This window comes from Bactrocera tryoni, chromosome 3 (assembly GCF_016617805.1).
Source record: "Bactrocera tryoni isolate S06 chromosome 3, CSIRO_BtryS06_freeze2, whole genome shotgun sequence".
NCBI lineage: Eukaryota > Metazoa > Arthropoda > Insecta > Diptera > Tephritidae > Bactrocera > Bactrocera tryoni.
Genome location: NC_052501.1, coordinates 12,708,725 through 12,734,490, shown reverse-complemented (window position 1 = coordinate 12,734,490; position 25,766 = coordinate 12,708,725). Strand labels below are relative to the sequence as shown.

The 25,766-nt window shown below is 37.9% G+C and overlaps 1 protein-coding gene across 2 annotated transcripts in view; it reads left to right on the top strand.

The window, feature by feature from the left end:
* Positions 1-25,766, top strand: part of LOC120772533 (kazrin) — a 275,757-nt gene that overhangs the window by 68,749 nt on the left and 181,242 nt on the right. The window contains exon 1 of one of the 2 annotated variants that reach the window (XM_040101205.1): positions 7,755-7,795. The exons of the other annotated variant lie outside the window; for it this stretch is intronic. The gene's annotated coding sequence lies outside the window, so the exon portion shown is untranslated. Of the gene's footprint in view, positions 1-7,754; positions 7,796-25,766 lie in introns of those variants that run through there. 2 annotated transcript variants of the gene reach the window in all.

Genomic DNA, 25,766 nt, shown 5'->3' with positions numbered 1-25,766 from the left:
TTGTTACTTTCTATACCTATATGCCTGGGAGTCCGAATGATCTTCTTTGACTTCTTACTGAAAGTCTGTAGACCCCCTCGCGAGAGATCGTCGGGAAGTTCAATTGGCTGTCATATCTGTTATATTTTAGCGATAGATCTATTCTCTTCCCGTTCTTTATAAATGGATTTCAGCAAAGACTCGTGCATTCGAAAATTTCTACTGTTCTGTATAACATACAACAACACCATATATTAATCGCAATAAATTTTAAATTCACCTGCAAAAAAGAATGAAGACTAATTATTTTACCTAAAAGAGACACTAATGTATATTGCAAGTTCCTGGAAAAAGTAAATGACGAGTTGAAATTCACATTTTTGTAAATTTGACGCAGGTGAAATTTTCACTTCTTTCCACCCCTCTGTTCTACGTTTTTCAATTACACAACGAACTTAGAGCTTTTCGCTGAACGCTTTTAAGTTGACGTTTTCATGCAAATATTTGCAATTTCAATAAGCTCCGTAGTAAGTCAGTTTGTCAGTTTGTCAGTTCGTCATCTCGTTATGATTTAGTTATCAACAAATGACAAGGAGAAACCGTTATTTAGAAATAGTTCCAGCACTTATTTTATTTTTCTGAGAAGTTGGTCGTGGGTTTCAGGTTGCTGAGGCAATGAAACTTTCTTTAGCTTTCTACTTTCTGCAAATAATAGCATTTTCGTCTGTTGGCAAACTACTGTTTTTCGTTCCGTTATTTTTCGACCTCCTTTTGCTTTCTTTTGCGCTTAAGTCTTCTATTTGCACTGCGACTGCATCTTAATGCGCCGGTGTGTAAACGAAATCAGTTCAAGTGCATCCACTTAAAATGCTAAGACTTATAAAACTTGGGGTGAAAAACAACAAAGCGCAGTATGTACGGCAGGTAGTATGTAGGGTGACGTGAGCAGAGCTTGTTTGCACATTGGCTTTACGTTTTGAAGATTTTGTTTTATGCGGCGCTTTTTCACCGGCAAGCAACCAATTTCACCGGCTGGTAGTTTGCTCGAAGCTTCTTATGAGCTTTTATTTTCAAGGAGCAAAAGGGAGTAGAACACTTGTGGCGAAGCGAATTTTCAAGATAACTGATTTGGAGAGTTCTCAATGTGGTGATTAGAATTAGATAGAAGAGTTTCTAGAAGAAATTCATGAAAAAAGGAATGAGTCTATGCTACTTTTGATGATGATTGACCAATATAAAATAGCGCAAGCCTAACAGACTCCTGGGTTATGTAAACACTTCCGGTGTAATAATTGGCTTAACCGCTCGATCTTAAAACAAGCTTCAAGACGCCTGGTCTGACCAAGCTACAATAATTGAATACTTTCCAATTGTGACTTACGAAACCTTATGTTTTTTTTTCAATTATTTTTTTTTTACAAATTACGAATCTGAAAGCAGCGCTCTTGTAACCAGGTATAGCTACTTCGCCAGGACTTTTGCCAAATAAAATTCTTCTTTGGTTGATTTACAAGTAGGCAATTTCTGTATGCGGGAAATGTTCTATCAGAACGGAAATAATGCTGCCTGTTTGAGCTTCTATGGACCGTAGGTAGGTAGGTAGGCAGGTAGGAGTGCAGCCCTGTTGCCGTTCGGGCTCAATTAGCACTGGCTGTGCCATTTTGATGCACTAGTCGTAGGCATTTTATATTTGCTGTCACGTTTCACCTTCTCTTTCAAAGCATTTTGAGGTTTCGACGAAGCTACTAATGTCCTATATGCTTTTTGCAAACCTCCAAACCTTAGCTTGATGTATTCCAAGTGTTCTGTGTCGGATCTGTGATAGGGCTGGGCATTCACAGAGAAAGTGCAAAATTGTTTCCTTCTTCCCTACTATTTTGCAGCCTCGGCAGTAGACCGTAGAGGTCTTCTGTTGGCCAATTGCGTGAAGTGGCGGCGTAGTGTCTGCACTTGGTGTAGATTGCTTAGTCGATGAGCCGAAGGTCGCAGTAGTGCGTTGGCAGCATGGGGCCACGTAACTCGTGATACGCTCCCTGTGTGTCTTAAGGCCTAAGAAGGTCTTAATATGGCTGCATGATTTTCATTTATTACACGTAATCGAGGTGGAGTTTGAATTGAGCCAGCACGAGTCAAGAGGATACAGAGCAACCCTGCCGCAAGCCGTTTCTTCAGAGATGAGAATCTTAATCCAAAACTTACCGATCCAAACGAGGTTAGATCTCTGAAAGTACAGTCCTTGCCGGATAAAATCCGGGTCGATTCCGGTTATGTAAAACCGACTCTTGCGGGAATTATGCGTCCTCTCTTTTGTTAGTATCTGATATGGCTCGGATGCTCTTAAGTATATCATTCGGTCCAATAAAAGATTTTTTTGTGTAGTGGAGAAATTTTATTTTTTTTAAGTTATATAAAAGACATCCTCTTGTACTGTACAATTATGTGTTTCCAATAGAATTTTTCCTATGGAATCGACGAAAAAGTTGTAGTCGTGGCGCATAGTATTCAGTGAAGGCCATGAATTCATCGAAAACTTGACGCATGCTAGTCGTCCATCCACCTCCGCTAATGACGATATCATTGGAAAATTTAGCTTAAAAACCGACGTGTTGGCGTCGGAGAGTTAGCAGCGATCTGAGTATTTCTTATAGATCGTCTTAACATATTTTGGTTAATGTTTTGGCTATAAAGTATGTCACAATCTGAATTTTGCAAAACTGTCGTCGAATAGAAGTCGCAAAAGTGACACTTAACAGCGTAGCTGAGACCCTGTCATACATCAAATTAATCATTACTGGTGAGAACAAGTGTGTTTATGAATGTGACAACAAAACTGATCAACAATCTAGTTAATAGCGCTTCAAAAATTAACCAAAACCGAAAAAAATCAGAGGCTGTGGGCACTCCCAGCGAGGGCTTATGAGAAATTTTACTTAGCGATAGTAAAGACTTGTATTAAAATTAGTAAGTCTGTTTCAATGACAGTACCGTTTCCATAACCGGAACGGTCAGGGGCTGTCAACTAGGCAGAATTCTGCCGATACATCAACAACAATAACAACAACTTGTATTAAAAGATGAGAAAATATACTTGTATATACACATATTTATTCTTTAGTCCGGGTCAAATTTGATCGGATGGTGCGACTAACTAATTTGCTTTCCTGATCATAAATATCCACATATCAATATGTAACCACATTTAAAAAATCAATAAAGCAAAAAAAAAGCTCCAAAACCGTTATATAAAGTTTACAGTCTCGCAAAGAAATAATTGAAAAAAATCTACGCGTTCCGCATGAGCTGAAGCGTTATTATTTTTTAATTCCTCAGCGACTTAAACTTGTCGCATTGCTGATTTCCTGCTGCTTTTATCATTTCACTTAAAATTACATTTGTCTGTAGTTTAATTGCATTTATGTGGGTGTGTGTGAGTGTGTGTAATTGTAGCATCATCAAGTTAGACCCCAGAGGCATGACAAATGGAGACATACGTCTCCACAGACGATTGTCTATGTACATATGTATGTGTGTATGCTCGCTGGCATAGCAAAGTGTTAAAGTGTAAATGATACTCAGTCACATTACTGTCAAGTAATATCCATTTATTTAACTTTTATTTCATGTTTTTCCTGGCGGCACACCAAAACACAAAAAAAAACAACTAAAATAAAAACTGTGAGCATTACACCTCAAGCGAAATGTGCGCTCTAATGTGTTGGTGTTAGTGTGTGTGCTATATATTTCCGCTTTCATATTCCTTAGCAGACTTTTTAATTCGTGCTTGAGTGCGAGGCAAAGGCTGAAAATAATTAAGAAAAAAATGTTTGCATAGAGAAGCTGGCGAAAATGAAATGCGACTGCAAAGAAAACTAATTAAATGCCAGTGAACAATAAAATGTATAGTGCGAAAGTACGCTAGAGAGAATGAAAGGGGGAGTGAGGCAATAACAGATTGGTTGAAAGTGGTTGTTATGAACGAAAAATGCATGTTATTAATTTCTAAAGAATTTAAAATTTTACTACTGCTGCAGAAGTTGCAAAAATAAGACAGTTAAAAGTTTTGCACTATTTTTAATTTTTGTTTTTGATACTGATTGGATTTTTAATTGAAAAATTTGTGGACTTTATGGTATTTTTATAGAAACAATTTAACTTCCTTCTGACGGCTTGCAAAACAATATCAAGAATTATTGTTTCCTGAACTTTATTAAGATATCAAATGAATGACTTATGTATATGGTATAAGGTATATGTGTCAAAAGTGTTTTTAAAATTGGGGGCTGGTGAAAGTAAAGACTTCATGTTACCTATTTTTGGCACAAGTGTTGGCCACAATGTTCCGGAAAAGAGTCTATCAGAATATCATTAATATATCTTACAGATTAACATATATTTTTCATAAAAAATCAGCCATAGGCTTGTAAGGCTAAAGTCCGATTACAACTATTTTTAATTAGGGATGGTACTATAACTGGCAATTGAAACTGTAATTGAATTCCCCGGGTAAATGATATTAAAAAAAAAAATTTATTTTGTTAAATTGATAGGACTGTCCCTAATTACTGTGCCAAATATGAGCGCGATCTCCCAACCAATTTGCTTACAGCAGCTGCTGAAGTCGGTACACCTCTGTCGTGCGTTGCGATTTTTATAATATTTAGATAAAAATAGCGAGTAAAGAATTTATCTCAAATTTTGTATTTCTAACCATTTCGTGTGCAGAATCGAATGTTGAAAAAGCTTACGGTAATTCATTTTTTTCAAAAACATAAGCTCAAGATTGGTACAAGCCTTCAAATACGGTCGAGAGAGCGTTGAAGACATGTCTCATTCTGGACGACCTTCGATCTCTGTAACTGATGAAAATATTAAAGAAGTGAAAGGTTATGGTGCTTGGAAATCGTCAGACAAGTGTTAGAGAGATGTCAATAGAGCTCGACATCTCTGGCGAGTCCGTTCGAAGGATTTTGGTGGATATTTTGGCTACTGAACGCGTTCTTACTCGACTCATCCTGATAAAGCCGAGGTTTTTTAAAAATAATACTGTAAAAAGGTTTCTTTGGACATGCTTGATCATGCGAATACCGATGCCACATTCAGGGATAGCTTTATAACTGTCGATGATACATGGGCTTATAAGTTCAACTTGCAAAAAAGTCAACAATCATCATAATGGAAGAGAAAAAACAGCCGAAACCCAAAAAAACTTCGCCAAGGCCGTACAAAAATCAAGGTGATGCTGACTGTTTTTTTCGATATACGTGATTTAGTGTATCATGAATTAGTTCCGGAGGGATGGACGGTCAATAAGGAGTTCTATTTGGCCGTATTGAGGTGTGAGAATATCTGTTGCAAGCGGCAGGAATCGTGGAAGACTAATTCATGGATTTTACTTGACGATAATTCACCATCGCATCGAAATCTGATTGTGACCGAATTTAGAGCCAAAAACGCAATGAATACCCTTAACCAACCATCGTATTCACCAGATTTGGCTCCGTTTGAATTTTGTTTGTTCTCCAAACTGAAATTGCCGCTCCGTGGAACCCATTTTCAGTCGATCGAAGAGATAAAATAAAATTCGCCGAAGGAGCTAAAGACCATCCTGTGTTTATGAAAAGTGTTTCGAGGGCTCGAAAAATCGTTGGCATAATTGTATTGGAATTGGTGGAGATTACTTTAAAGGCGACAAAATAAATATTGATGAATAATTAAATATTTTTCATTTTATTTACAATTTCCCCATACTCTTTTTCCACACACTATATTATATAGACTATATAGTCTATAGTCTTATTCCGATTGGTAATTGATTTATGTGCTGTAAGATGAGAGAATCAGACGGAATTCAAAATTTTGTTATATGAGTAGTGGTCAAGGTTTTTTTAGAATTTGCCCATTTTCATAGTATAAACTTTGTGCTGGTTTTATACCAATTCCTAAGAAGCATTTCCGTACACATTTGGTATATACTATATTGTCGAATTTAATGAAATTCTTGTGTTTTTAGTAAGTTATCTCGCCTTCAACAATTTTTGACATAACCGTTATATGATGAGTAGGTATAGTTATCACTTGATTTCACCTATGTATTACGAGTTAGGAAGTCGATCCCAACACGGATCTCAATTGTACAGCTTAGGCCGTCAGTATCACTTTTATAGTGCCTAGCTCAAATTTGCCGAATGTAAGGCTACCGAGATGTTTTAGCCTCGGTGATGCCAAGGTTGGACTATGGTGCAGAAAGTGTTTGCATCCCTCTCCACACAAAATATTTAAGGAAGTGTTAGAAAACCTTTGCCTGTTAGTTTGCTATAGATATAGTTTGGAACCACAGATACTTCTTTCTACTTTGTTGCTCTATACTAACTAACAGTTTTTATCTTCATTTACGACTCAGTTATATTACTTCTCCTTCTAGGAACATTAAGAAGTCTTTCCTAGATTTCGTCGACGACAATAAAAAGTACGCGGACCAGACGTCGGACGCAAACAACTTCTGACACGCACTAACCGCCATTCCTAGTGGAGCAATAAACACCTTTTCCGACTCTCTCTCAGTGAATGCTGTACTCGAGGCTCGGGTTGCCGTGAGACTCCAGAGTTTGCATGCGTTCGGGATAGCACTGATAGATTGCAGCAGTTAAACTCCTACTTATCCAGAATAGACTCGATATAATAAATATATGTCCAGCATGAAATGACTCTAACCACTTTTTTGCATGCCCAGCGAATCCCGTTCATCTAACACCCTCTCTAACACCCACTCTCCCTGTCGGACCTCGTCGAAGCAGCACGATGTCAACCAATCTTCAGGTTCAGAGTACTACTTAAGCGGAGACTATATAACCGTTACAACAAGAACAACAATAACACCAACAGCCCTTTACAAGTAAATTTCTTACTTCTTCAACTATGTGTACAGCTGAATCTGACAATGCAATCCTATAATGGGCGGATATCGATGGTGCCTACAACAGAGTAGCTTCTCGTGGATAAAGCTTAGTTTGCGTATATATATAGAACAGGCGAACATGACTAAATCGACCCAGTTCGTTACGCTCATTCTTTATATGTGTGTTTATTTCTTTAGTGTGTTAGAAACTTCGTGGAGAACGTAATATACACTGTTCAGGGTATAATAATACATTGCGAAAACCTTTTCTTTTTTGCAACAACACGTTTCGTGCTATTTATTAAATTAACTTCCGTACAAGCCGCGCAACCAAATTAGAATTGAGGGCATTCAACTCAAATCTCATTTTAGCCGCAAGAACTCACAGCCACACACATGCACAATTCACCTACATACATATACACATGCTTGAAGATGTACGTGTGTGCGTAATCACAAATTTACACGCAAATTGAATAAATTTCCGCATCAATAATTTTTTGCTCATTCACCACTCCACCTATGCACCCAGCTATCCATCGTTGCATCTACATATACATGTGTTTTCTTTAACTCTTTGCAGATATTTTCATTTCGGACGTGCTCAAAAACGCTAGCAACGCCATTGACAACAAACACGGCCAATATGAACTGGCAGTGAAGAAGAAGAAAGTGAAAATACCCAACAACAAAAACCATATAAATTGTTGTTGTTGTATGTGTACAAAAAAGTGTTAATATTTGTTGTAGTGTGCGGGTGTTTATGTGTATGTGTGTCATTTGCTAAGCAGCTACAGTTTGTACAGCTTCTTCCATGTTGAAGCTAGTCAACGCTGACTGATTTTTCATTTGCCTCAACGTCGTTTTTTACACACACACACACACACACAGATTTGCTGACATTCGTGTATTTCCGTGCGGGTAAGTGCAGTACGTGATTATATTTCTAGCTTATAAGTTGAAAGCGAAAGGAAAAAGTGACTCGCAGAAGGAATATTTGCTGGCGCTCATAGAGACTTATGAAAATTTAGAGCGGCAAGTGGAAGAGCTGGCATTTTAGTGACCCATTTTCTGCAGCTAACCCGTTTTTTTGCGCTTAGCACTCATATAAGTGCATAAGTAATCACACACACCGACACACTCACACCCATGCATGCGTTCAAAGTAATGCCAACGAAGTGTTTTATGTATTTGTGGTGTGCTGTTTGCGCAAATATACTCGCAAGGATAAACACCCAAAAGTATGCTACAAATTTGGCACGTTTTTTACTTGTGTGAAAGAGTGCGCGTGCATGTGTGTGTGTGGCACTGAAAAGCAAAGCAGCGAAATCATGGCGTTGAATTTGGAGCTGTTTGTTTAGGTTATTGGAAAATTGGGAAATAGAAAAAAATGACAATAGAAAAAATCAGTTGATTAGAAAATATTTATATTTGTTCTATTTAGAATTCAATGTTTCAACAATAATTTTTTGTGTCTTTGAGAAATGCTATTGGGAATAGGGTATATTATTTTTCTAATGTCATTGTGAGTTTTTTGAGATATCGATGGAAAATTTATACATAAGTCCTATTCTTTCTAAGCAGCTGTTCATTAGTCGAAATCTTTGATTTCGGGCCAGTAAGGGATCTCGCTTCGATACAGACTCGTCAATCAAGATAAGGTCCTTATATGGATTTTTGTTTTTGAATAGAAAGCTTAACAAAGTTTTCGAAAATAAGCTTTTAACACAATAAAAGCCTTTTTAACGTTTGGAAAATAAGTTTCTGATAACTTTAAGATCCAAAAATTGGTTCTGCGTAAAAATTGTTTTAGAGGTTAGGTGATGTTGCAATAAAGTCTTCTCTTTAGCTCCACTTCTTCCTTGCTGAACACACCACAGAGAGAAGGAATGATCGTCTAGAACTCTCCATTAAAGGTAGGATTTCTATAGAGACTAACGTGACGTCAAAGAGCTCCTCCCACCCAAGAGTTTCATAATTTTATTATTTTTTTCAAAGTTTCTGTCACATTCTCTACTTCTTTACTGGCGTACACACCTCTTAAGCGGTTATAGCCGAGTTTACAATGGCGCGCCAGTCGTACTTCCTTTTCGCTGCTTGGCGTCAATTGGAGATTTCAAGCGAAGCCAGGTCCTTCTCTACCTTAACTCTTCAACAGAGTGGAGGTCTTCCTCTGACTAACCCGGCGCATACTGCATCGAATACTTTCAGAGCTGGAGTGTTTTCGTCAATTCGGACAACATGACCTTGCCAGCTTAGCCGCTGTCTCTTAATTCGCTGAACTATGTCAATATCGTCGTATATCTCATACAGCTCATCATTCCATCGAATGCGATATTCGCTGTGGCCAATGCGTAAAGGACCATATATCTTCCGCAGAACCTTTTCCTTGAAAACTCGCAACATCGACTCATCAGATGTAAAAGGTATTTATCCCATCCCGCACGTGTTGTGGTCGATTGTAGCGTTGCGAGGTAGACTATTCTTTTGCTTTTTCCGAAAACCAATGATTTCGTATGTATATTGCATCAAAATATATAGGGTAGCCGAAAAAATCTTTTCGTATTTCTAATCAAATTTCAAGTTTTTTTTTATAATAAACTTTAATGAACCAAATATGTACCGTTTTGGTCGCCCACTTTTTGTTATTTTCCCGCTAGGGACATTATTTCAGCAGTGTAAAACTGCGACAAGTAATTCTCACAGGCTTCTCTTGAAGGCAATTTTACTACATTAAGGGAGTTCCGGTGGTGCAAGGTCAGGGCTATATGATGGATGCATCAAAACTTCCCAGGCAAGATCTCCCAGTTTTTGTCGAGTCATCAATGATGTGTGTGGTCTAGCGTTGTTCTGATAAAAGACGAAACCCTTTCTGGTGATCAGTTCTGGCCGTTTTTTTCGATTGCTTGCTTCAATCTCATCAGTTGATGATAGTAAAATGTAGAATCACTCGTTAGATCAGGATGGAGTAGCTCAAAGTGGATGATTTCTTTCCAATCCTCCCAAACACTCAGCAAAACCATTGGAGGCGTCAATCCTGGCTTTGCGACCATTTGTTGAGCTTCATCACGCTTGGGCCAAAATCTTTTTCGGACATTATTGTCGTATTTGATCCACTTTTTGTCTCCCGTTACCATTCGCTTCAGAAATGGTTTGATTTCATTTCAGCAACGAATAGCAGATGTTAATTAGGTCCATTAAATTTTTCACAGACAATTCATTCGGTACCCAAACATCGAGCTTCTTTTTGTAGCCAGCCGTTTTTAAATGATTCAAGGCCGCTTGATGATGAATGTTAAGTTCCTTAGTGATATCATAGCTGCTTATGTGACGGTCCTGGTTAATCTTTTCGATAATTTCATCGACTTTCTCAACGATTGGTCGATCAGAGCGAGGTGCATCTTTCACATCTAAGTTTCCAGAACGGTAGCGAGCGAACCATTGTTGTGCCACACGAACTGATACAGCATCGTCTCCGTAAAGTTCACAAATTTCATTGGTGGCTTGCGTGGCATTCTTCCCTTTTTTATACAAAAATTTCAAAATATAGCGAATTTCTTCATTATTTTCACACATTTTTGAACAGCTGTAACTTTTTCCAACTTCCCTGAATTAAATTTTTTTATGACTAAATGAAGTTTAAAATCTCACCTTTTCAACACTATATGGTATGACACAATGAACTTGGTAGCACTGGAGATATACGACTGCAAAGACATCTATTGACAAAATACGAAATGATTTTTTCGACTACCTAATATTAATCATATTTCAATACACAAAAACACTAATTTCAGCAACGAAGCAAGATTTTTGATTGAAAAAACTTTTTGAGGTAAGAATTTCTCGTTTAAGAGTTTATTAAAGACTTTCAAAAATCGAAATCAAATAGCCTGAAAGTAAAACAACAGACCAATTAAAAAGGATAACGAACATTCGCTAGAAATAGCAAACCTTTACTGCAGCATTTCTTTTTCCTTGAAATGCTGCATTAAAAAAACAAAAACATGAAACTCTTTTAAGCTGCTAACACGCCTTTGAGCACACCATGAACTAATTACTAGCTTTGGTTTTAAAAAGAGCAAAGAAAATTTTATTTTAATCTCTCCTTCATGCTCCCCTGCTGACTTTTTTACTTTTCATCTTTACCAAAGTGATTGAAGACATTTTCCCATTGCCTAACGAAATAAGAACTACGCATGGAATTATGTATTTACTACACGCAGATCTATACAAAAACGTTAACAACAACAATACACACACACACATGCAGGCACATAGTTCACTAAGTTGCCTAGCAACAGCAATCAGATTTGAAGAACTCTCTGCGTTTTGCTTCGCCAGGCTTTATTGCAAACGTTGGCATTATTATCTCATGTACATGTCGCTTTAGGTATGTAAGTGTGCGTGTGCACATGCGTAAGGAATGTACTGCAATTTTTTCTGCTCATCTGACAAATGAATGAACGTGATTTTGATTTCCTTTGACTTTACTTACGCACATTTACAAACCAACATGCTCGAGTGGAAATATCTGTGCTTGCAGTGCCATTTCCGTTAGCTTTCTGAATGCCGTAATTCAATGAGCCGTGAAAATGAAGGCTCATCGACACAGCTGGCTGGTTAGGACTGACTTCTTAAGTGCATGTAATGTGCAGAGAAACTGCGTAAATATGTTAGTATCTACTTTTTTTTGCTTTAAGGTAAATTCAGTAAATTTTCGTAACATATATTATTTGAAATTCGAACCATCACAATGTTATGTGTCTGACTGTTTTCGTAGTCTTGAGCGAATTACGATGGCAAGGCTTGGAGAAACCAACTTTCTAGTGTAATTATTGATATAAATTATATTAATATTCTAACCTAACACTAAATATTTTCAAAAAAAAGAAAAGGTGAAACTTTACATATGCTGATGATCGGCTGAAACCCCTTTAATATATATTTACTTCTCTAAATATAAATCACTTTGTGAGTGAACAGAACAAAGCGCTAGAGTATTATACTCTCTCATTCGCTCTTCTATATACATTTAAGAGAGTGGCATTGGTGAGAGAATGAACTAAATTGGAAGTAGAGGTTTAGAGCTCAACTAAATGTTGGATAATGAACTCATTTGGCAAAAACTGGAGCAAATTTCTAGGCCTGGTAAGACTACAGGTTTTGAAACGTTCAATATATAATTGTCATTGAATTAAAGTTAGGTAGTATAATGATCCAATCAGCTCTCTGGTCGCTTTGATATTGAATATTACCCATGCTCAGCATCATTAAGTTCATCACTTCTTTTTCTGACGGTCTTAAATATTCATCGAGGGTACCATACCCATAATTTGTTTTTCCATACGATAAGTTGTTTACTATGTGTGAAATTTCGACGGTTTGATTGGAGCTATGGATATTCTGTAGAACTTAAGCAAAATTGGTCTATCCTGTTCCTGCAAGAAAAGTCGGTAGCATGGATACCTAAAGTTTTAGGGGAAATTGCGCTTCGTTTGATAAATAAATATATACATATATTTAGGGCAACAAAACTCCTGTGACCCGTGTGTTGCACAAGGTGGGGTTCTCTCTCTGCTTCGATGGATCCTGGTCGTTAACGACCAACTTGAAGATCGTGGTTTCAGGGTGAATGCGTATGCAGACGATGTAGCGCTTATGGGCAAAGGAAAGTTCCTGAGTACCGTTTACGAATTGACCTAGGAATATCTCAGCATCGTAACGAATTGGGCAGTCGTAACCAGTCTCGCCGTCAACCTAAATAAAACCAAAACCGAGATGGCTTTATTCACTGGGAGATATAAGATACCGGCAACACCGCTGGAAGACATCCGTCTGCAACCAACAGATGCAGTGAAACATTTAGAGCTCATCCTGGATAGGAAGCTTTCATTTAAGGCGAATATCCAAGAGAGAGAAAAGAAGTAATCGATTGCCTTGTACTGCTGTAGAGAAGCTATTGGCAAAAGGGGGGTCTCTCACCGAAAGTGGTTCTATGGCTTTACGACACCATAGGCAAGTCAATTATGTTCTATAGAGTCTTTATGTGGTGGAGGGGTCTAGATAAGATCACACTCACAAAGAAACTCGAGAGCGTTCAACCGACGAGGTAGTTGTGGGTAGAAAGAAGCAGTTGGAGAAGAGGGGCAGTGAGCTTCTTCACGGATGGGTCGAAACTTGGGAGAAGGTTGGTGAAGTTGTCCACTGTCAGGTGCTCTCTATCAACTCCAGTTTCAGACTTCCTGACTATTGCAGTGTCCTCCATGTTGCAGCCAATAGGTAGCAGTTGATTTACTGCTCCGGAGTGCAGCTTCCTTCAGAGAAGTGACCATTCACTATTATAGCAGAGGTCAAGACTTAAGTAATTGGGAGCGCATACCTTCAGACATCCCACGGAATGGAAATTATACGTCTATGCAAAGTAGACAGTTTTCAGCTAGAGCTCCTACAACCATTGAAAGGTGGGCCCTGCTGGGAACGAAGACCTGCCTAGATTTCTTACAATTTTCTCTGAGCCAGTAGGACCTTGTAGTGAACCACAAGAAGCCAGGAGCACCTAACCGTTCCCATTCCGCAGCTATTGAGACTGAAGTATTGGTCATAGAAAGCTCAACAGTCTTACAGCTTACTGCAATATCGCCTTGGTTAGACACCCAAATGGAATTTTTTAGATTCTCCTCGTTTGAATAATATGTCATCTGAATGAATAAATTACGAAAGGGTGTTAATTCTACCTTACTTCTAGCTTGCCAGCCAAGCCATGAAACATTATATCCAATCTTCTGAACTAAATAATAGCTGCTGGAATAAAGCTCCAAATTAATCATACAAAATTGTGTCTTTCTTTGATATTTAATTAAATTAGCTTTCTAAAAGAATGATGGCGGGTAATTTTCAATTGTCAGCGTTCATATGACTTTTCTGCTGACTTGTATCTGCTATTATATAATTTGTGAATGCGCATTGTGTGTTGCGTAGGTGTAAGACAGCGTCATCCTTGTGCCATATCCTTTTCAGCGTTTTAATAAATTAACGTCGTCATAACGTGTGTGCGGCAAGTGAAAGCGGTGGCACACATTGCTAACCCGCAAATAAAGAAAAACAAAACGGAATGTCTTCATTAATAACACATTTTCGCACGCATTCATTTCAATTAAGCGAAATGCGTAGGGCCAATTCCGGAAAGTGTGCCGCAATAAATACACCAAAAAAAATGCAAAGCTGTAGGCATAAAGTCAAAGGATATGTGGGCCAAAAGGCGGCGTAACTTAAGCGCTTGCCAGCGGATATGTTTACAAGTACGCACACATACACATATAGAAAACCTACGCAGAAACCAACAATCCCAAAGGTCACTGCTATAAAACTGCCCCACATCACTGCCACATACAAAACGGCGTACATACATTTAGTCGGAAAAAGTCGGCATGTAAGCTTCGCCGGTTTAGCTGAAAGCTAAATGGCAGCGGGCAGTTTACGTTTGGCGGAGCTGCCGTACCTGTCGCCGCGGACAAAAGCCACACGCGCTGAATGTGTTACGTTGCGGCCGACAACGGTATACGCCATTGGGGAGCCTAAAATTCGGCAACCAAAAATAGTAAAGCTAGCAACTTTTAGCATTGTTGTTGTTGTTACCTGGCGTCATTACCGCCCACATAGTGTGTAGTGCTTTACGCTGCATACACTATTGTGTTATTGTTGTTGTTGTTGGCATTGTGTTTGATCCAAAATAGCAGCAGGTTGCGGGTGTAAGCCGCGCAAAGTCAAAATGGATGTTGTAAGCGGTTTTGTTACATTCGGAAAAAACTGTGTTTGGTTTGGGTTTTTGTTTTTTCTTGTTGTTTTTGTTTTGGCACTGCTTTTGTTGTGCTTTCTATTTGCTTTGTTGGTAGTTTTGTACAATTGCTGTTTGTTGTTGCCTGTGTGTATTAACGCTTATGATCTGGCTTTGCTGTTGTGTTGCTATTGTTGTTGTAGCGCTTTCGCAAATTAATGGCATACACATGTGACTTTTGTATGCGCACACAGCATACAATTGCACACACTTTCAAACTCACACTCACGCACACATATACATACATACACGTATATTATATGAACTCCCATTTCCCCTGCTTCTGTATGCGTGTATTAATTCACACGCATGTAATGTTACATAATACAGCACGCAGAGAGCAAGCATACATTTGTCTATGGTGAAAAAAACTGAAAGTGTTTAAGTTGTAGAAAAACTGTTAGTCTGGCGGGGTAAAGGCGTCGGCAGCTTACACAAAGCCAGCAAAGTGGTAGGCGGCTATGAATGAATGAATGGCAAGCGTTGTAGAGGAAATGCGAATAATGGAATCAAAATGAAAAATGTAAACATTTTACCATTTCGCTTTGACTTTTAATGAGTGCGCAGCTTTTAAGCTTACGCTTATGCGCCTAAATTTATGCTCTTCTATATGATGTTATATGCAGGCAATGGGTTTGAGAGCTGCTCTAACTGAACGCTGTGTGCATACCTGCATACTCATATGTGTAGACTTGTATGCATTTGTGGGGCATTCCTTAGAAAGTGGTTGTCTGAAAAAATATTGGGTTTCAGATAAATAGTTATCGTAATTGATTGTGTTGACATCAAATGTATATTATTCTTATATTTCTTTAGGAGCTACACATGAACGAAATTAAATTTACTGGACAATCAGAATTTTGGCGTTTTTATTTTAGTTTTTTTGAAAACCATATATAAGACTCCATTAAAATATTCCATGATTTTAAATCGCATGGCAACCTCAGACTGTGAAATAATGGAAATAATACTTTCGCTATAATAATAATATAACAATAATATACTAATCATAATCAAGAAATCAGCGTCATTGATTTAGTTGCAAAATTCTGAATATACAGAAGTTTGTTAAAGGTGGCAACACTGATTTTCAAATCTTTCATTTAAATTTTAAATGTTATTGCAGAGTTTAAAGTTTTATTTTAAGCTATAATATTAATTTCTGGACAATTGGCAACTCTTTGGAAATATATTTTTGAATTCAGAAATATAAATTGAAATTGAATAAATTTTGTTAATTTTATTTTTTATTTTTTTAAACAATTTTGAATTAACGAACGGGTGGTAACTACTTGGAATAGTTTCAAAAAAAAATATTAAGAAATTTAAAAAATTTTAAGAAATTTTTTTTGTGTAAATATAAGAACGTCTTGTAATAATTATTTCCAGATAGTTGGCAACTCTTTGAAAATCTATTTTTGAATTCAGAGATATAAGTTGAAATTGAATAATTTATTATAGTTTATTATTTAATATATTTTTTATTTTTTTTAAACAATTTTGAACATACGGACAGGTTAGTTTAAAAAAAACTTAACGAATTTTTTTTATGTAAATATATCTACCATTATCTCTTTTCTAACCTTCTGCATATATAACTATTTTGCTCATATTTTTGAAAATGTCTTTCAAAACAATTAAAGTGAATTTTTCCATCAATAATTTTTGCGAAGGAAAGAATTTACTTATACCACTTGAAGCAAAAATGCTAGGAATATTTAAAAAAAAAGTTGAGCTCGAGAAGAAGAAGACTTTTGACTAAAATTTTGAAACTCGATGGGTTGCCGGATTGTTTGAATAAAATAAATAGATGGTAAGCTGATATACTTCGGGCTTAGAGAACAAAAACAAATTTTAATCATCGAAAATCGCTTAGAGGTTTTTCCAAATATTCTCAATTAAGATCTATACACTTTCGGATGCGTTTGAACTAAATGACGATGCACTTTGCCACTTTCATTGATAGTCTTCAAAACATGCGCTCTAAATGCATCAACCGCCCCTCCAAAAGTGGAAAAACGTTGACATCTTAGTTTAATTTTTTACAAAACGGGAATAAAAAGAAGTCATTCGTGCCAATGGTATACGGAGGATGACTTATCAAATCGAGGTTTTGAGTGCTCAAAAATGTTGTTGTTTCCGTCTATGTGTAAGGTCTCGTATTTTTGCGCTCCGTTTTCGGCCGTTTATTTTCCTCATTCCCTGAAACACAACTGGTAAACAAATGATTATATGTTCTGCGTTGTTGCAGTGATGTGGTTTCGACTTGTTCAGCTTTTCCAAAAAAACAGGCAATCATTTGTTTGGAGGACCTTGGTGCGCGAACAGCTTTTCTTGGATTCGGCTCATCTTCAAACACCCAACCACTTAACTGCTGTTTACTTTCCTGCTTATACATGTAAATCCACGTTTCATCATCTCTCTTGATTTTATAGATGGGTTCCGAAGCACCGCTATCATATTTTTTTTGTTTTTACATAACCAATCGACACGAGGATCGATTGATAAATTGTGTGAGTTTCAAAGAGAAACAAGTTTTTCTTCAATGAAATGTTCATGCAATGTCGAATTCAGTCTCACGAGAGGTCACATGGTGATCTGGTGCACAGCTTCCATAGTTTTCGGAACAACAACTGATTTTGGACGACCTTACCGAATTCGTCTTAGAGTGATCTAGTGTAAACAAATTCCGATATACAAGTATGAAAGGTAAAGTCCGTAACCCATTACTCTAATACTTGCTATTCGAAGGAGTTTATATATTGAAAAAAACCTTAACTTCGGTTACAGCACTAATACCCCTTCACAAAAACAAAATATTTCTTGAAAACCTTGATTCCGTTTAGTTTGTACGACAGCTGTATGTTACTGTGATCCGAGCTGAACAATTTGTTCGGTTAAGCAATGTCATAACTCTTCAAATAAAAAAGTGAGCAGGTTTTTGGGTAGAAGATGAGTTGCATACAATTTCAGATCGATATCTCAAACACTAAGGGACTAGTTTGCGTACATACAGACGTACACTATATAACCTAATATCGTAAACAAATACGAAATAGGTGTAATAAATAATTGGATTCCTCGGAAAAAGCTATCATTAAGAAAACTGAATGACTTAGAAATTTTTTGGTGGTATTTTGAAGATTGGACGGTTAGAGAACACTGAAAACTATGTATGTTAAATCTTAAAAAAAAGATATTAAAAAAATAGCTTTTAACTTTTTTTATGTGTTCTAAGAAACACTCTCTGAGGACCATTTTTCAATTAACCACACCTTCCGTCGTTTTTTGGCTGCCACATTCCAGCAGCGCACTCAAACTTACCACACGCATATGGTAAACATACTAAAATATTAACCACACATAAGTTTAATTGAAATGTCCCAGCGCCTGTGTCTATGCAAAACTACAACATTAAACATGCACAAAGGATAATCATAATTTGACGACTGGGAATCAAAGGTGCGCACACCAGCACACATACGCATACACATGCGTATGGAAGTGGTGCGCAAAGTGGTTGCATGTGGGCAAGCAGCGACCCACATATGAATTTGAGTAGAAGCCGAATGGATGGAAATGTAAAATAGATATGCTGCTAGGCGCGCTGGCGGTTATAGTGGCGGTGGTGGTGGCGATGGTGGTGGCGATGGTGGTGTCTTTTATAATGCCACAACAATAATCCATATGAATGAGGGGGCGCCGTGGGGACAAGGACAGATTACCCAACGGCTATGAAAGCCTATTGAAATAGGGGAAATGGAAATGTGTAAAAGGATGCCTACAATGGCCGCACACTCGATTTTGTCACGCATGATGGAGTAGAGGGATTAGCCTTAAAAGGCGTGTTGGTTGGGCGGTTTGCTGCTTTTTCTTTTGCCCGCCATTAGTTTATAGGCATAGGCGTGTAGGCGTAGGTTGGCGTAAAATCGCATATACACGCATGTGTCTATACATGTGTGAATATGTATGCGTGCATGTATGTATGTGTAGGCATTTCGCATGCTCACGGCCAACGCATGAATTTTAATGAATTTTGTAGCAGTTCATCAGGCGCGCTGGCACGTACACACGCACGAGGCGAATAATACTGTATGCATCTATGTATGTATGTGTTTGTGGGTAGGGACTTGCCTGCGGGCTATACAAGGTGCACAGAATGAAGCTCACTTACTTATATAACACAAAAATATATGTGTAAATGACTGCTTATATACATACATATTTATATCTGTTTACTCACACTTGTATCGATAGCTGCATGGCATACATACAAATATTCAGGCAACATACTGTTAGTTTCGTAACGGTATATCTATTTATCTTCTATATCACTACTTACTTACAAAAAGTTTCATTTATTTGCGCTGCGTTCATCCTTACTATTCTGTGTTTTTGTGTTTGTATATATTACATGTGTATATGTAAGTATGTGTGTATACCCTAGCGTGAGTCTGGTTAGCGGTCGTCCCCCTTCTATGCCTCGTACAATGGTTTTTAATTCACTTTCCATTTTAGATTTTACGCATTTGTAGTTTTTTGTTGGTGTTACTGTTGTTGTAGTTTCTATAGGTTTTGTAATTTCAGAAATAAATTAACGTGGGACTCGCTGGAGGCTTGTGCGCCTATGTGGTCCTATAAGTTTCACATGTGAGCTCAATTATAAATGTGCAATGCATGACTGCCCACATATACTTATGCAAGAAGCTATGTGTGTGTGTGTGTGCGTGTAAGCAGGTTTTAAATGAAGAGTTCACACTTTGGGAATTTGGCAAAAGTTATTGCAAAGTGCCACATACTCTGGCAAATAAACACATATACATAGTATAGACTATTACTTTATGGTAGTTGTGTGGGTGTTTTTATGGAAGCATATTGATTATTGGCTATGTGGCTTTAGACTTGGAAAATTTACTATCGACCAGATTTTCACCATGTGCCAACTTTTGAAAAAGATCCGTGAAAGAAGAATCGACATATTCTACCTCTTCATAGATTTTAAAGACGCTTTCGACAGCAAAAAAAAGGAACTGCCTTTAAACCGCTGTGCCTGAAATTGGTAACCTCGTAAAGCTAATACTAGCGTCGAGCAATACCAAAAGCTACGTTAGAATCGGGAAGGACCTCAGCGAGGTTTCAAGGAAACTAGTGGGCCTTACGAATGTTGAGAGAAAGGTTTTATGGAACATTTGTGGTCCTTCACACATTGGCAACGACAAATACTACAGCCGATGCTGCGAGATATACTCCGCCATTGACATATTTTGTAGTTCAGCGCATCCAGAGACAGCGGCTGCGCTGGCAAAGTCATGTTGTCCAGATGGAAGATAATACCACAGCTTTGAAGGTTTTCGATACGGTACCCGCCGATGGAAGCAGAGGAAGAGGAAGACCTCCAATCCGTTGAAGAATTGGCGCTATTGGCTGTTGTTAACTTGGCTATAAATGCTTAAGCGGTGTCCTCGCCACTAAAGAAGAAGGAGATATTGATTATTGAACTTAATAAAATTTAAAGCTCTGATGTTGATGTTTATCTTCTATTTTCGGTACTCAAAAGTCGAATTTCTCGTATACTGTACCAATAATGAACAGCGTCAATCAAAGACGAAAACAATGGTAAAAATAAAGTTAAGGATCTCGAGAGTTTGTCTGTTATGTCAGAGAGTCAGTGCCAACTCTAGAACTCAGTGTCAAGTTTACACTTTTCCTGTATGTTCGATCGAGTGTATTCCCTACTTGCGCATGTCACGTTGATTTTTAGTCGATAAATCGAGTTTAACTGTCGAAAAGCTGATTTTTTCCCATGTGAACATATACTTGAGCATGTATCAAGTAAAGCCAAGATGTTCTCTGGAAATATGTTTGGTATTCTTAGTTTAGCTGTTGTTATATGTAAGAACATTCGCAAGATGTTTCAAACTTAGGTTGGGTTAGGTTAGGTCAGGTTAGATTGATATTCGTAGGGCTGCGAATATTCCAACTATGTCGCTTTTCCGTTGTCGTGATGAAGCTTCTAAGTAAAGATTAGAAAGACTGTGGCATGTCCTGACCACCCGCGGAATCACCTCTTTGCATGCCCTATGAAATCAACTCACTTAACTTCCCACACTTCGGAACTCGTCGAAACAGCTTATTTCTGAACCAATCGTTTAGTGGTTTTGATGACATTTAACTTACAGCTTCCCCCAATAAGGGTTTGGATAACCGTTACAACAACAGGATAAAGTATCTAAGTGTTTTCATCTTGCAATCTTTACACTTTTTAGCCTCAATTCCTGAATGCTAATAGGACAGAAGAACACTTAGAACAGTGGCAAATCTTGCTATGATACATAGATCCAAGAGAAAAGAGGAACGCCTATAACTTTTCATGCTTATGGATTTGGTTAAAGGTACCCTTTTTTGCCAGCTTAACAGCTTTACAGTTTCAAACGATTCCGTTATGACCACGCAGCCAAAGAAATCTAATATGGAAGTAGTTGGATACTATTGCTAATGAAATGATCCTGTGTCCTTGATTGGCATTGATCGTTTCAACCTTAGCCTTACGATAGCTTTTAGACGTGGGGATAACTATATCTTGCCTTCGGTAATCGCATCCCCTCATTGGTGCCGGGCACAAAGGAAGATTGCAATCCTTACAACGACCTGAATTGCCTAGGTCAGTTGGATCCTGAAACCAGTTTTTTGTCTAATCAGTTTTAATGCAAGGTCTTGGCATAGTATCAAACGGATCTCCGACTTGTTCCCGGTCTTATGATTTTGGAATGAGAATGCCATGATCAACTTTACATTATGTACGATACCGATATGACTAAGATCCCATAAAAGCGTCATCTTAAGTTAGAATTAAAAATGAGGCAGGTTTTTTACTAGTCTTAAGCGAAAGTGAGCTCAATATCAGTTTTGCTAGCATATATATGGAGTGACTGCACTCAAAAGCAATAGATCTACTACTATTTGGATAACAGCTACCTATTCTAGAAAGTCACTGTAGTGTTCTGGAAACCTGACACTGGAATTGATAAAGAGCTCTCGCAAAAGATTCGCATTAAGCTTCGCAGCATCCTTGGAAATACTCACTGTGTCTCGCCTTCTGTGTTCACTTCCATATATGTATATAGTATACTTTCCTTAACGTTACAACTTGTTTGAAATCATTTACAAACACCCATATTTCCGTTACATTAACCAAATTTGTAAAACTTGCAACACTGTTGTCGCGACGCACTTCACTCTTGATAGTAATCTAGCATAATTGCTTTAATCATCACTCAGTGTACTAAATACGACGAGTAGTGGAACTCTGCTGACATGCAATGACAGTGGCAAGCGCCGTGACAAAAACCAACTGCTCAAAGGAGCCAACCAGAAATTTGGCCCTCCTTTGAGCCATAAAGTACGGCAAATATGCAAAATAGTTTGATATCTCCACATATGCTGCGTCTAAAAATCAAATTAAGACTTTGCCATCATTTCAGCAAACACACACACACATCGTCATGTGTGTAGTCTGTTTGTGTGCGGTGTTAGCGCGATGTTCATAGTAATGAAATCAGTGAGTACTGCAACATAGTTGGTTGGTAGTTGGTGACAAAGGCAACGATGAGTTTTCAAAGGATTTGCAAAGAATTTGGCACAGCAATGCGGTATGGAACTCTAGTCGCGCGCACGCATCAAGTCACTACCACACATGCGGCTATCAGTGCCCCTAAATGTATGCTGCAAGTGCATTTGCGTGCGCCGCGTTGCGTGGGCGGTGGCAGTATGTGGTGTAGACTGATGATAGGGACTCGCATGTGGCTTGTCATCGGTGAATGCTTTGTTAATGTGTAGATACGGTGGTGTACATTGAAATGGGTTAATATTTGTTTTATAAATATTTAATATTTATTTTCTAATAATTTCTAGTCAAAATTGGGCATATTGGTGACTGTTGAATTTGTTTTTATAAAAATAATGAAGTTTACCTAAAGTTGTGGTGAAATATTTTTTTCCCTGAACATTATTTAGTTTTCTTTATCGGTGTTTATTCGACATCCGATATCGATATATTATAATAAGTTTTTATTATAATATTTGTATTTGGAAGGTAAAATTAAATGAACACAGAAAATATGCAATATATCCACTGAAAAAACGTTTTCAATAACTGCACATATACATATGCCCACCGCTGTTTCTGGCATACTGTTAGTGTGTTTCCGATTTGTGGTTGCTTGTTAGCAGTTTTGCCGGCTATGTCATCATTATCCTGCGCATTCGTCGCTGGTTTTGCAGATTTCATATTTCACATACACCAAGAGCATTTGGTGAGCTGATGACGCGACCGTACGCGTGCTGCTTACCAAATGCTGCTGTCAACCTAAATACATACAGACACATATATGTATATATGGTAGACATATGTATATTACTTGTAATGTTTTTGTGTGTTTGTATGTGTGGCGCGGTTGTTAGCACACTTTGTAAGCGATAGCCGTCATTCCACATAAACACACATTTACACATATACACACAGACACCCGCCAACTGGTATGCATTTGTGCAGCGTCTAGCATACTTTTACTAGTTGCTTGAATGGTTGGCAAAAACAAATTGAGTGAGTGCACTTTCTGTGGCATTTTTGGAGCTTACGAGTTGATGGCATACATCGGATATATTCTCAGCTGTTTACATAACATAACAGAATGCAGCAACATGCACACATACACAGTTCGAAGTAGGTATCGTTGCTTCCGCTGCTTGCTTGTTTGCTTGTTTGTTCGGCTGTGCGCTTGTTGATTGTTGATTTAAGCTATCAACTGTATGGGCGTTGTCATAGTAAACTGTTTTTGTGCCCGCAGCTTTCCATTTTCCCAGCTTTTTCGCCATTTCGCCTTCAATTTCATTTTTTGGCGAAAATCTTCGATTCCTTTTATTATTCTGCGCATTTAGCGCAAACGATAAATGTTTTTGTTGTTTTTATTGCATTTTATTCGCACATTCGATTCGCCAAAGTGCAGAAAATTGTCTGCTCAGTGATGTCAACTTCAGCCATATATTACACTGGTTGGCTGTCAAGCGCCGCTCTAATTTTGGGCGTTCTCTTTACGAGTTATGCGCCACAGAAGAATTGCTCCAATTTTCCTCTTGATTGGCGGCGCGCACAAAAACTTTTGCTAGCATCGCATAATAAATAAAAAATATATATATTTAATGCATGTGTGTGTACGTTTATGTGTCAAATGCATTGAAGTGACATCGGATTTATCCATTTCGTGCACAATTTTAATATGTGTGTCTGGAAACTTTTCAAATGTGGGGTGGTCAAAAATTGGTCACATTCAAGTAATATTGGCACTTAAATTTCACAGGAAAGGAGGCTCCAACTAAAAGAAAACGACACGATAACTTTTTATACTTGATACACAGCCCAAAGGCTTGTTGGCATTATCAAGGTATAAAGAAGTAAGGCATGCGCTTTTTGGATGAGGAAATCTCTTCAAAACTTCTCAAAGACAGAGACCTTAGCTGCTCGTAACGGTAATACCATTTAGTTGTCACCGTTCTTGCCATAGTCGCTATCGAGAAATACTCGAAGAGCTTTTAAACTCAATCTGAAAGCTTAATTCTCTCTTTTTAGTTCAGTTTAGGCAGCTAATGCGTGTGCCTTCTGCATAGACTTTATAGCCATTAATTTACGATTTCTTTAATTAGGTTCTAAACAACCATTTATTATTCTTCCATAGAGATTACTATCAGTCACCTTTAAACAATAGTTAGGAAATGTGTTTCACAAGTTCAATAAAGTCGTCTGTTAATCTCGACAAAGCACAGATTTACAATAGACCGGGTCTAAAGTCTTTGAAAATAATAATAAATTAAAGAATTCTCTACTTTCTGAAGCTGTAAAAAATAAATAAAGGGTTTTAAGGGCTACAAAAATGAAATTCTTTATTCGTGGCAAAGTACATTCGATGCCTTATGTATGGAACTCGATTTATTTTGCATGGCAGACGCTGAACCTAATTTTCGACGGGTTTCAAGCATAAATCGGGCGATACTGTCGCAATTTCTCGATCGATATTCTTACGAAGTTTATCAAACGTCGCTAGCTTGTTGGCATAGACCATAGACTTGACGTAGCCCCAAAGGTCTACCGGCGTCAAATCGCACGACCGAGGCGGTCAATAGACTAGGCCATTTCGTGAGATAACCCATTCACCAAACTTGGTTTTCAATAAATCGATTGAGACATTCGCTGCGTGGCTTGTGGCGCCGTCGTGTTGGGACCACATATTTTCCTAGTCCATATCATCCAATTCGGCTCAAAAATATTGGGTTATCATTGAGCGGTAGCAATTCCCATTAACAGTAAGGTGCCGGTCTTGATCATCATAGAAAAAGTATGACTCAATGGCGACTCTGGCCTATAAAACGCGCCAAACAATAATTTTTTCGGGTTGCAGTGGTAACTCAAGGAGTACGTGGGGATTGCTGCCTGACCAATAACGCATTATTGACGAAGCCATTCAGTCAGAAATGAGCCTCATTGCTGAAGATGATTTTTCGATGAAAATCCGGATCATTTTCAAGTTGTTGCTCAGCCCAATTCACTAACATACAACAATTCTGGCTGTCGAGCGGGCTTGCGTCAATTTGATTTTGGAAGGATGTAGGCCAAGATATTTTCGCAAAATTCGCCACAACGACGTCACATAACCAACGCTTGAGAACGATGTGAGAGACTTAATTGGGTCTTACTCAATTAATATTATTGCTAATGTGGTAGGTTTTCCATAAATTTAACAAATTTTTCACTGAAACGTCACAACCCAATAGGAGTTATTAGTTTGTGAGACTATTTTTTACGACTTTCATTATGATCATATTAAATGCCTATGATTCGCTGATACCGTATATAATGATTTGTCTACTTCTATAAAGATTGATTCTTGATTGACAGACCAACGAAAGATGGACGGACCGAAAGACTGCCGGTCACTCTTAATTCAACTCGTTTTATAATGCTAATAATTTATATATCTATATTACAGCAGGTCGATTTTTTCT